This window comes from Panthera leo, chromosome C1, assembly GCF_018350215.1.
Source record: "Panthera leo isolate Ple1 chromosome C1, P.leo_Ple1_pat1.1, whole genome shotgun sequence".
Taxonomy (NCBI): Eukaryota; Metazoa; Chordata; class Mammalia; order Carnivora; family Felidae; genus Panthera; species Panthera leo.
This window is the reverse complement of record NC_056686.1, coordinates 152,637,381-152,649,983: the sequence shown is the minus strand read 5'-3', so window position 1 is coordinate 152,649,983 and position 12,603 is coordinate 152,637,381. Positions and strand designations below refer to the sequence as shown.

At 37.0% G+C, this 12,603-nt stretch overlaps 1 long non-coding RNA gene across 1 annotated transcript in view; it reads left to right on the top strand.

The window, feature by feature from the left end:
* Nucleotides 1–9,609: 9,609 nt before the first annotated feature.
* Nucleotides 9,610–12,603, top strand: part of LOC122227840 — a 179,351-nt gene continuing 176,357 nt past the window's right edge. Inside the window, exon 1 of the long non-coding RNA XR_006206239.1 lies at nucleotides 9,610–9,757. This is a non-coding gene — a long non-coding RNA (uncharacterized LOC122227840). The remainder of the gene's footprint in view (nucleotides 9,758–12,603) is intronic.

The window sequence follows — 12,603 nt, the reverse complement described above, 5'->3', positions numbered from 1 at the left end:
AGAGTACAATTAGAGTGGATTTCATTTTTTTATGCATTTTCACTGAGGAATAAACATAAAAGGTCTATGTAATTCAGAACAAAGCAGCTATAATGTACTAATGGTTTATGGATTTTATTAATATTCAGCTAACATTAGAGGCAATTTTAGGAGAGAGCAACCTATTTTCTTTATGAAGTATTCAGTTTTTTAGTATCTGAGTGCTTTGTTTAACAAATAAACCTTGATATTTTCTGATGAGTTGCTTTTATTTCTTATAGGAAAAATGTTATATGTTCTAACATGAAAAAAGAAAATAAAAATTTTAAGTGCTGTTTATTAATTGCATGCAGATGCATTTCTATACTGTATATTTACTTTTTAAATACATGTAAATTTAAAAATAAGTCATCAGGCATTCATGTGATTTAAATAGAGCTTCCATTAATATAATTGTTGAGCTAATGGATGAACTCTATTAGTAACGGAGGGAGTCATACTTCGTGGTTGAACAGGTAACAGAATATTTTAAGAACCCGATTACATATCTGGCTTTTAATTCCCTGTTTATCTGGGATATTAATTTTGCTAATCGGGAATCTTTGTCCTTCTCTCTCGTCCTCCATAACAGGGGACCACTTGCCTTCTTTAGTTTAAGACAGTAGGACAATGAGAAATCAGTCCCACAGATAAAGCCAATAGTCCTATGAAAAGTATTAATATTTAAATACACTATTCCTATGACTAAAAGGAACGCTACCTGAAAAACGTCTTTATCAAAGGATCAGTGAACCTCTGCTGGCTCCAGGAGAATTTATGTTTAAAAATCCAAAATGTATTAAAAATTTGTCCTATGACTATTTTGTGAGGGCCTACCACAGGCGGGATACTAACTTCAGAAGAGCTGTGGATTCAAGAGGCAAGCAACAAAAAAAGCCTCTGCCAGCACGTTATTGCAGCCTGGTGGGGAAGGGCAGGAGGATTCATCGACTGATCCACAAAGGCAAAGTCTACAAAGTCGTAATGAACTGTTGGATCCCATGAAGGAGATATTGAGGAGCCTGCGAAGGGGCATCCCAGGGAGGCCCGGCTGCTGCTGCATTTCTGTGTCACAGATTCTAATCCAGACATTGGCAGCTTGGTCCAAACCACAGAGGACCACAACACAGCACCCGCAGTGCCCCATAATGACGTCTCTCCTCCGTCAACAGTGAAAATTCTTCTGCCCGCCCCTCCCCCCCCATCAGTAGGTGAATTCGGCTTTTTTTGTTTGGTTTTGCTTTTAGTAGTTAATGCATCGCAAAGTCGTCAGGTCTCTTGTCCAAATTTCCTTCCTACTAAAGCTCCACATTACAAGGATAGCCAGGTAGGGTTACCAGGAGAGTTCAGGCTCAGGTATTCTAATTCTTTGGAAGCTGACCATCCACATAGAGTGTAATTTCTCAAATCAAACACATGTATTTTTAAAATAAAACTTTCCCAGCCAACACCATTCTGGATAACTGAGGAGTAAGCAAAATTAGTACTGATTGGTCTGGAACCATTAAGGCAACATGATCTCTCAGGGCACTCTAAGACCTCTGGTTCTGTACCTTTCCTATAAAACTACAGGTTAAAAACAAATCTGTGCTTGTTTACCAAACAGTGCGGCTACCCATAAAGACTCCCTGGAGAATGTCCTGATGTCAATAGGAAATTACAGGATGACTTCCACTAGGATTAGAGGGCCACAGGATTTGGAAGTTTCCAGGTATCAAAAGCGAAGACATTTTCTCTGTGAACATTCTGGCATGGTGGACAGAGGGTTAAAGTAGGATGCCTGTTGGCTACAGGTGCCTGCTAACCCCTTTACCACCACTTCTGTGGCTATACTGAAGGAATCAGTTAGCATTTCCTAAATTACAGGATTGGGACTTCAAGAGGTCATTTTGCCCATCCCCCTGCTTCTGGGCAGGACAGTACTTAATTATCTTGGCTCACAGAGCTCTCTCTGAAACCAATTGATGCATAGATGCAATCATTTGCCTCAGGGGAACATGATGTTATGCAGATAGATTGTTTTTGTTTATTTCTGGTTTTGGCGAAGGAACATTTAAAAGTGAAATTCTCTCCCACTTGATTTTGTTTGCAATGTGGTCTAAATTATATTCTGCTCTGGTTCTCATGCTGCAGGAGGTTTTTAATGCCGAACAGGATCACTGACAGCCATCTGTGCCTGGCCCCAGGCATGGACTCTCCTAGGATATGTCTACACTCACCTGTCGGCACCACAGGTTTAGGCTGCTAATATCATTTGAACACTTTGCATTGAAAGAAATAGGAATAAAAAGGTAGTTTTGCGTCCTGTGGGAGAGTCATTATTCTTCCAACTTGCTGGGCAGCTCCTCCTTGCCAACTTCTTCACTGCTGGCTGTTGAGGCAACTCGTGTGACATTACATTCTTCCCTCTTTCCTTTCAAGACAATGTGTTTTTAAGGTAATCTAAAACCAACTTCTGATTTAAACGCTTACGATTAGTTGCCTCTGATGCTTTTTCTCCTAATTTCCCACTACCGTGCTTACGAACACAAGAAATAATGAGAATCAAGACATAAAATCAATCTGTGGCTTGTAAATGATTTTAAAACAAGAAGCAGACCAGTCTCAATGACCTAAAAGAAGGTAGGCAGATTCCTCTTTAAAGTGCTCCCTGACTCCATCAGGAGCCTCGAGTCTGCATACAGCATTCGAAGACGAGGGGGCATCTCACCTGTGCGTCTGTCCGTGGGTTGTGGAAACTGGAGAGACACCAGCATCCTCTCTGTCCCCTGGGAGCTTGTGAGAAATGAGGGATCCCAGGTCCTGTCCAAACCTACTCAGTCACAATCTGCACTTGAACAAGATCTGCAGGGGACCTGTGCACTCATCAAAGTTTGGGAAACAATGCTTAAAACTTTGAGACCCTCTCCCAATATGCAGCATTAAGAAGTAAACACATGGGGCACCTGGGTGACTCAGTCGGTTAAGGGTCCGACTTCGGCTCAGGTCATGATCTCACAGCTCGTGGGTTTGAGCCCACGCTGACAGCTCAGAGCCTGGAGCTTCTTTCAGATTCTGTGTCTTCCTCTCTCTCTCTGCTCTTCCCTTGCTCACACTCTGTCAATCTCTCTCTCGAAAAATAAATAAACATCAAAAATTTTTTTTTAAAAAGAAGTAAACATAGATGGCAAGAATGAGAATTTTAATTAAACTTGATGATATTCTGTTTCAGCTTATGCTAACAATTTTTTAACATAAGTTAGAAGACCGAGTGAAAAATGTCTTTTTTTCTTTATCCATAGCAGAGTTGCATAGAACAATAAAATGGCCTTTTTACTGTTTTACGTTTCCAGGGTACTTAAGGAATTAATTTCTGCATATTTAAACTTAGAGTAAATGACCTGGGCATGACGTTTGCTTTAATTTGACCGGGACTATCCAGTGGCAGGGATCATTCACACCCGACCTTAACTTCCTTCCCAGGTAAGATCTCCAAAAGGCTGTGTTAAGTATATTTAAAAATTGGAATGTACAAAATCATTTCAACTATTTAAAAGATGCACAGGAGACATTATAGTAAGAAAACACACCAATTGCTAATGACTTTTACAAGAATTTTGGATGAGCTCTATTTCTTCACTTTAACTTTTTGTATATCCCAATATTGCTATACTAAGTATGTACTATTTTTATAGTCAGAAAATGATACTACTTAAAACTCAATTCATGCAGGTTGTTCGGGGGTAAGATGAAGCTATGTAAAATGGCTGAAAGTCTGGAAGCAAAATATTTTTTATCCTTTTCTGTATTTGTAGCTTTCTATATAAAATAATACATTTTCTGTAGCGGTTACCACATGAGTTTCAATAAATGTCTAATAAGTAAATTTTAAATCTTTTTTTTAATGTTTACTTAATTTTGAGAGAGTAAGAGACAGAGTGCGAGCAGGGGAGAGGCAGAGAGAGAGGGAGACACAGAATCCGAAGCAGGCTCCAGGCTCTGAGCTGTCAGCACAGAGCCTGACGCAGGGCCCGAACTCATGGACCGCCAGATCATGACCTGAGCAGAAGTCGAACACTTAACAGACTGAGCCACCTAGGTGTCCCTCTAATAAGTAAATTTTAAATGAATGAATGCATGAGTGTAGAATTTACTCCTCAATTAGAGTTAACTGTGAGGTATTTGAATTATGAATTTTGAGACAGTATCATCCATAAAATGGTTAATTTTTTTTTTAATGTTTATTTTTGAGAGAGAGAGAGAGAGAGAATGTGAGCAGGGAGGGGCAGAGAGAGAGACAAAATTCGAAGCAAGCTCCAGTCTCTGAGCTGGCAGCACAGAGCTCAACATCAAGCTCAAACCCATGAACTGTGAGATCATGACCTGAGCTGAAGTCGGACGCTCAACCAACCGAGCCACTCAGGTGCCCCAGTATAGAGGTTCATTTGTATACACACAGTCAAGTCAGATTAGTGATAGAAAGTACAGTATTCAGCTCCCTTTTCATATTCTTTTTATGGCATTTTATAAATGAGTGGTTTAACTAAACTTTCCCCAAACTTAGAAACATACTGTTTAGCATCTAGTTCCTTAAAAAGCAATTTACATTTATTTAAAAAAAATTGTTTATTTATTTTTGAGAGAGAGAGACACAACACAAGCAGGGGAGGAGCAGAGAGAGAGAGGGTGACACAGAATCCGAAGCAGGGTCCAAGCTCTGAGTCATCAGGACAGAGCCCAGTGTGGGGCTGGAACTCACAAACCATGAGTTCATGATCTGAGCCAAAGTCGAAGCTTAATTGACTGAACCACCCATGCTTCCCAAAAGGAGTTTACATTTAAATTAATTAGCATTTCCAAATCTCTTTAGTATATAAGTGGTAACATTGATGGGATAATTTAATTTTACTTGGAAGGTTCTGACCACTGGATTCAGAGATTTTAAATATTTTAGCTCTAGAATCTTTTTTTTTACCCGGTGTATTCTTAATGGGAGCATGAAAATTAAGTATAAACAAGAAGTTCTGGTTGTTTGGGTCAGGGGGCGGGGGGAGGGAATTCAGTTTCCTGTCTGACTCTTAATGAGGATCCCTAGAGGCCTGGATTTGGGAAACACAGTCTGAAAACCATGGAATCACAAAGTATTTGGATCACTGGGGTAAAGTAGAATTTTTTTCCCCCCAGGGCACAACAGGGTCCACTAAAATATCATGCTTATTTAACATATTTATATCCATCATTTTTTTGTGATCTCTGTAGCAATGAGAGTCATTTTCTCATAATACTCATGAAGAAGAGAGTTAGAGCCATCAATTGGGCTGATCATGTGGACATCACCATTGAGGCCTAAAGCCAGGCTTTTATCTCAAGTTAAAAGAATGCAAACCTCAAATATTTTCCATGCAAGACACTGCTATAAACATTAACAAAGTAGTTGATAAACTAGTAGTTATTGTTAACTAGAGAGGCAGGACAGTGTGTTGTCCAAAAGTTCACGTTCCTGAGTCAAACTACCTGGGTTCAAATCCTGCCTATACCATTCACTAGATCTATGACCTTAGGCAAGTTACTGAATTTCTTTGTTCTTGTTCCTTATCTGTACAATGTGGTTGTCATAATGTGCACCTAATAGATAATTTTGGAGTTGAAATGAGTTAATATAAGAAAAGGCCTGGCAATAGTAAGTGTTCAATAAATGTTAGCTATTTAGAGTACTTAGAGTAAGCCAGAACCATTTTTTGTATGTACTATTTATATTTAATTCATACCCCAAAGCAGTGGTGTATTTAAAAATTTTTTAATTTTATAGAAGAAAAAAACCAAAGGTCAATAATTATAAGAACTCTATAAAGATAAATCATGAATCTGGAAATTTAACTCAAGTCTCTAACTCCAAAGCCAATGCTCCTAATTATTATTTTTAAAGAAATCGTAAAAACTTGTTTTTAAATACTACGAAGTTTCATTGAATTATTTTCCCAAATTCATGCTGAATAGTAATAATTTTTAAATTTATTTAATCTTATTCTTCTGATCATTTGTTTTTACAATAGCCCCATTAGACATGGAGTAGGCAAATATTGTTCCTTATAACACAAGTTATTAAAAACATGTTTACGTAGAAAAATACCAGTAGTAGTATCCATATTAATGCAGAACAAAATATGTGGGAATGTAAACTCCAGTGTGGAATTTGTTCTGTCTCCCTGGCAATCAGTTCTGCTATTTTGTGTTTGATAGTCCTTATAGATTTTCATATTTCAGTTACTTCTTTTTTGCTGGTGCATTACATAAAATACCTAGTAATATTTAGAATAATCATCTCCCATAATTAGTATTTCACAGCATATCACTGAAATTGATCATTATTTTTTGATGGCAAAGGTATCAGAATATCCCTTACAGAGTTCACTTCTGCAAAGTGTTAATTTCCCATCATTTTTTTATTTAAACAAGGATGGAAGAATAGAGTTCAGAAGGTAGTATGTATTCTTATGACCAGCAATTAGGAAATTGAAATAAAATTTTAAAAGCTTAATGGGGTTGGAAATGGCAAACTGTGCCCTACTAAATTATCAATTTGTCAACTTTGAAATAATTCAGTAGAACCATGAATCTCTCATGAGTGACTATTAGATGATCTATTATGATATAAGTCAATGAACTGAGTCTAGTTTCAATTGACTAATCACACACCTAAAAAAAACCCATAGATATTATTTCCATCTCCTCTTAAAACTTACTACTACTTAGCAAAGTGGACCAAACTTTAATGGAGAAAACAACTGGTCTACTCTTTTGCCCAAGAAGTTGTCCTTTTCGTTTGGGATTGAGGCATGTTTCCTTTATTGCAAAGGGCAGTTCATATTGAGGCTGTCATTTATATTGATGTTCTTTTTCAAAATGACACCTCCATGTAATTTTTTTCTGCAGAAAAATTGGACTTCAGTGTTCAGGGTCATTGGTAAGAGATCTTTCACTGATTCAAAATTCATTTAAAATTTTTAGGAAGAATGGGAAAAAAACAGAACGAAAACTCCCCAAGAGAGGTAATATGTACCTTACTTGGAAAAGCTAGTGCATTTTAAATGGACTCACCAAATAGAAGACAAGTTTTTTTTTTTCCTTTGCCAATTTAATAACAACACATGGGAATTTCTTTCTCTAGAATTTTGTGAAAACTTACAATTATCATAGGACTGAGTGCAGTTTGTTTGCTCCCCACAAAAGCAGAGATGATTTTTATTGACCAATCTTTGATCCGAGAGATTAAAGAAAGTACTGCATGAGCAGTGAGAAGGATAACACCACGGGGGTCAATAGGCTTTACTGCTATTGGAAATGAAAGTGAATCATCCCATTGGGAGATGGGGTAATTTAGAATTCTTACTGGGAACTCAAGACTTTCTTTTTCTCCCTTTTTTTTGGACAAAAAAAATTCAACTTATGAATAGGTTTTTCCATGACTTAATACCATGGCCACACATGAGGTCATTTGGAGGGCACTAGATTCACCAACATAATTCTGTACAATGCTTTTTAGCCCAAATGGCCTGGCTGTCACATTCTCACACACTTGATTGAAATGTCCCTAGTAGACTTTTGGAATGCAGTCTGAAGGCTTAGTGACTCAATATTTTCACAGTGAATACATTTCCAATCTCATAGAAAGTTGCCACTAACTATCGCTCATGTTATATCTCTTTCGGTTTTCCTCTGAAATACTGTGAATAGAGCAAAATTCAAGTTTAGCTGAGTTTTGCGAAAACAGGATATCATAAATCCACACTGCCATTATTTGCCGTTATAATTACAATTCTGTTCAAGTCAAGATTATCTAGCCTACCACCTTTCAATTGATAGCTGATAAAATAGTTACCTTTTACTTCTATTGTCGTAAATAGAAGGGTATTTTTTCCCCCTTTCTTTTTTCTGTAAGCCAGGGAGTAAGGGTTGGAAGCGTAACATCTGGTATGATGGTGACTGGGGATAATACTGAAATAGAATTGTTTATAGAATATTCACCAGGACTCCTGAGGCCTGACAAAATGTTCACGTTATGCTTCTTCATTTCTTTGAAAGATTGCCAAAGAAATTTCAGTGAATTTTCCAATTGTAGCTCTCTTCTAATTTGCTAAAGACATATGAAGCTTGGGGCAATTTATTTTAAACTTTTGGCTGATTATTTTTAACAGAGTTCTTATTTGAAAATTTAAAATGCCTCTGTTCTTCTCTCTATAAGTCTTTGGATATAAGACAGGTCTTTCACATTGATTCTCAATAATGTACCACCCAGAGCTATTCAGTTCTGGTTCCAGTGGTTTCTAAAGCTGATTTAGTATTGGAATTACATAGAGAACTTAAAAGTTTTGATCAAAACTATTGTTTCCTCTTATCTTAAGTCAAGTGTCCATGTTGCTTTCCTTAGCAAGTGTATCCAACTCAACTCTCCACATCGTGTCTCTCCTTTGTTGGATTATTTCATTCTAATTTAAAATTGTGATTAATAATGAGCATAACCCTCTTCTCCTTAGGGGAATATTTATTAAATTTTTTGGAATAAATTTAGTAATGTATTAAGTACATTAATATAGTTTTACATTTATTTACTTAGATTCCCCTGATACCATTCAGTAAATATTGGCCATACCAAATGATGCCCAAGTGGCTAGAAATAGTGCATTCTTCTATTCAAAATGTTTACTTTGGTTATTAGTGAGACTCTGTATAGTGATGAAGTCTGATTCATTAAGTATATTCAATATAGTAAATTTTGACTAATGTCATAAATAAAATTAATAGAAAATAATAAATGGTTCAGGAGACTGAAACTCTTTTCTAAAGTAAATGTTGATTTATTTTTGACCTGAGGCAAATCAATTAATTTGAATCCAGTGTATATAACTTAGGAACAATCTTTTGTTTGGAAGGCAGACCTGAGTCTCTAAGATTTTACTGAAACTCATAAAAGATTTCTCATTCTTAAAGTGGGCAACTTTTTTTTTTTAGTGTTTATTTATATATTTTGAAAGAGAGAGAGTGAGTACAAGCAAGGGAGGGGCAGAGAGAGAGAGGGAGAGAGAGAATCCCAAGCAGGTTCTGCTCTGTCAGCACGGATCCTGACTCAGGGCTTGATCTCATGAATCCATGAGATCGTGACCTGAGCTGAAATCAAGAGTCGGATGCTTTAACCAACAGAGTCACCCAGGCGCCCCTAAAGCAGGCAACTTCTGATTACTGTGCACCGTTAGGTAGAAGAATTGATCTTAAACTTGATCTGAATGCCAAAGGGGAGTATGGAGTAACCTTAGTGCTATAGATCCTGTCAAATTCCTTTATGCTAAAGTACAGTAGTTATAATTATTAAAATTATAACAATAATAATAGCTAATATTTATTGAGGCCTTACTGTATATCAGAAATTGTCCCTTACTTGGCATGCCATTTGATTCTTAAGATAAACATATGAGATAGGTATTGCAAGAGACAGGATGTTTGTGTTCCCCCAAATTCATATTTTGACATGTAATACCTATTGTGATGGTATTTGGAGGCGGGGCTCTTGGGAAGTAATTAGGTCCTGAGGGTAGAGACCTCATGAATGGCATTAGTCTCTTATGTGGAAAGGCCAAGAAGCTGGCTTGCCCTCTCCATCATGTGAGGAAACAAGGAAAAGTCATCAGTCTGCAACTGAGAAAGCAGCCCTCACCAGAACCTCATCACGCGGGCCCTTCGATGTGAGCTTCCAGCCTCCAAAACTGTGAGAAATAAATGTTTGTTTTTTAAGCCTTTCAGTCCACAGCTGTTTGTTAGGGCAGTCCAAACTGGTTAAGACAAGTATTAATGTCACCCCTCTTGTAGGGGTGAGGAGACCATAAAATACAAAAAGCATGCCTAGACTTAAGATTCAAATTAGGGTCTGTTTGCCTCTGGATTCTACTTGAAAAACCTGTCTGCCATACTTTTCCCCTGCACTTTTGTATATTCACAGCCTATAACTGTGCACCACCTACATCAACTTCTCAAAGTCACCAAATTTCTTGGGGGTGGTGTTTGCCAGCCAATTATTCTTTTTGGGGGGCTTTGCCACTCTGGGCAAATATTTGAGCACCTGATGACTATTTTATCAAATTCTGTCACTAATATATAAAAGTAAGTGTAAACCAGAAAATGAATATGCTTATGCTGGATAAATATATGAAAAAACAATTGTGAGAAAGATGGAAATAAGTAAGCCCTGAAAAAGAATGAACCCTAAGCCTTATTTGAAAGCTCAGTGAACTTAAGCCGGCTGACCACGAGTTTAATTGTTAAGAAAACATTTATAGTATAGAATGTGTGTGAAATATTGGAAACAGCACCAAAGACTGCTTCTAAAAATCTGTGTACTTGTAGTTTGTAAACTTTTAAATTTTGTTACATTGTATAAGTCATTTGATGTTCATACACTGTATTTTTTCAGGTACTCATTATGTGTAAAAGGAAGGGACTGGGTTTAGTTTAGCTTAACTTTACCTAAGAATAACATATATTCCAAAAAAACAAATGGACTGATGTTAAAGCCTCCAAATGAACACCTGATTGTTTAATCAGACTCAGCCAAGGACCTAAAAGCTTAACAGGACACTTTCTAGGTACAGATTGCAGAAGCTCTATTTTCTATTATTTTCCCCTCACAGGGCCATTCGAATTTTCAGTGTCCTGCAGTGGATAAGATTCGAGGCTTTAGAACACACAGACCTGGGTTCAAATCTTTGCTCTACTACTTATCGACTGTTAACCCATCAACACTAAGCAATCTTGTGCAAGTAATAATCTCTTTCTTCAATTACCGTGCTTTGAAATAGAATTAATGCTACTTGCCAAATAGAGCTCTTACTAAGATTATTCCTTATTTCATACACACACACACACACACACACACACACACACACACACACTTAGCGTATAGTGTTTGGCACACAATACATATCAATTGTTTGAATTGTTATTGTTATGAAATCTCGAGATAAGGCAAGGTCTTTGGCAGAATGATTGAGATTATGGGGCCACCGGGGAGAGTTTGTACTTCTAAAGATTCACAGAAGTTGTTAAGTGAAAGAAACAGTAATTCTTCTCTGGCCACTGAAACTCATAGGAGGAGTCCTGGTTTGGCACTCTCTTCACAACGCAGAGCCAACCTTGCACCTCGTGGTTAATGAGAATGGTGTTATCTATTTCAGAGAATGTCAGCTCAGTTCCAATTGTTTGCTTTCTTTGCATCCCATAGTTAAATGCTACACTAGTTTACAGAGGATTTAGGATGTGTTGAAGATTTGCTCATTCCCTACCTATTTTTTTACTCTATTAAAAACAAACACTCCACATCATTAAATGGAAAGTGGCGGTTATATTACTTGATCCATTTCCCCTAGGGGTTCTTCCAAGGATCAAAAGCTTCAGCCTTGATCTTCGTTTGCATATATCTACCATCTCCCGTCATATTATAGTTTAACTCCACAATTATGTTTTGAGCTAGATATTTCTCAACTTTGGTATTTTACAAAGCAAAAGTAAAAATAAATTGAGTTTTTTGAAAGGTTCAATGGTGGCATTTTCAAGAAAAGCAGGAACTTTTTGATATAAACATGAAAACTTTCCCTCTTCAGAAGATTCAGGCCAATACCTGAGTTTTATCATATCAAGGAAATATTTGTAGTTACTTCCTTGGAATAAGCAACATGAGAAATAAAAAAACAGTTTCATGGTTGATTGATGTCTTTTTAAAGTTTCTCTTCTTTTCTTCTCTCTACTCCAAACTATTTGATCGTACAATTATTGTTTGAGTACAGAAGATACACAAGTAAATCTTAAATTTTGCATTAAAATATAAAAAGCAATAATAGCATATTGTGTATAGCTTCAAATTTTCTCCAATCTAGTCTACAGTTCAGCACAAGTAGGAATCATGTAGGTGACATTATTACTCAACTTCTACAACTACTGAGAAGAAATTACTTTTCAGGGAGAATTTCTGCTTCTATAGAATAAGGCCCCAGGACACGTAGAGTCTCTATAGCGTTAGGACTTCTATAGTTGAATTTTATTTGGAAAATCCCAGGACTGTATTATACTTACCCGCTTCTGAATGATGAAAGACTAAGTCAACTTTGCTTGTGGTTAAGCTTCAGTTTATGAATAGAATATTATCCTGTTAGTGATGGAACTCTGTATGGCATAAGTTTTGACTGATTAACTTCTGGAAAATGGGAGTATTATTAAATAGAATTCTCATAGGCATATGTGCAAGAAAAATTGCTGTCGGCTCATGGAAAATCAAGTTTTTCTTTGTTTATTTGTTTCTTTTTTTAAGTTTATTTATTTATTTTGAGAGAGAGAGAGAGAGAGAGAGAGAGAGAGAGATGGAGAGAGAGAGAGAGATAGTCCTAAGCTTTGATGCTGGGCTTGATCTCAGAAACTGTGAGATGATGACCTGAGTAGAAATGAAGAGTTGGAAGCTTAACCCACTGAGCCACCCAGGGGCCTCCTACCTTACTTTAGATACCACTCATAAGCTCCAGGGCCCCCAGGTTACCTGAGCTTCTCACTAACTGGCTACAAATTTCC